Source organism: Gigantopelta aegis, chromosome 5, assembly GCF_016097555.1.
Source record: "Gigantopelta aegis isolate Gae_Host chromosome 5, Gae_host_genome, whole genome shotgun sequence".
Classification (NCBI taxonomy): Eukaryota; Metazoa; Mollusca; class Gastropoda; order Neomphalida; family Peltospiridae; genus Gigantopelta; species Gigantopelta aegis.
The window spans coordinates 817246-817849 of NC_054703.1; positions in this window are offsets into that span (position 1 = coordinate 817246).

Sequence of the window (604 nt, forward strand, 5' to 3'; positions counted from 1 at the left end):
AACATCGAATAAACTTTAAAATCCTGACCATGACGTTTGGGTATGCCTTTCAAAAGTGACTGGAAAAGTCAATTATGCCAATTGCAACTGTGTAGCAGGGTGAGTACAGTGCTAGTTATTACTGTCCTTATTAACTGGGCTTATAACATATATAAATTATAATACATTGTTCCTGATCAGTTTAGGGCACTTAAAATTATTCTTGGTTCTCATAACATATATAATTCTCCCTGCTTCAATAATTATATTGACTAAATGAAATGGGGGGGGGGGGGGGGGGGGGGTGCAGGTTCAGTCTGAAATTGTATCCACTTGATGGTGGTCATTAAACTTTAAAGGTTTATTAAACAGAATAAATATAATTTATAATTGTACAATGGTCAGAATGCTTGTTTACACTTAAAAGCAGTACAAAAATAGAATTAAAATAATATATATATAATTATATATATATATCATCTGCAATTTTTTAATTATTATTTTATTTATTAACTTTTTTGTATTTTTTAATTGCAGGGAAGGAGAAGCATGCAACCATGTGGGTGCACTTTTGTATGCCCCTTGTAGACATTACAAGTAATACAACATTAGGAATTGCAGTACA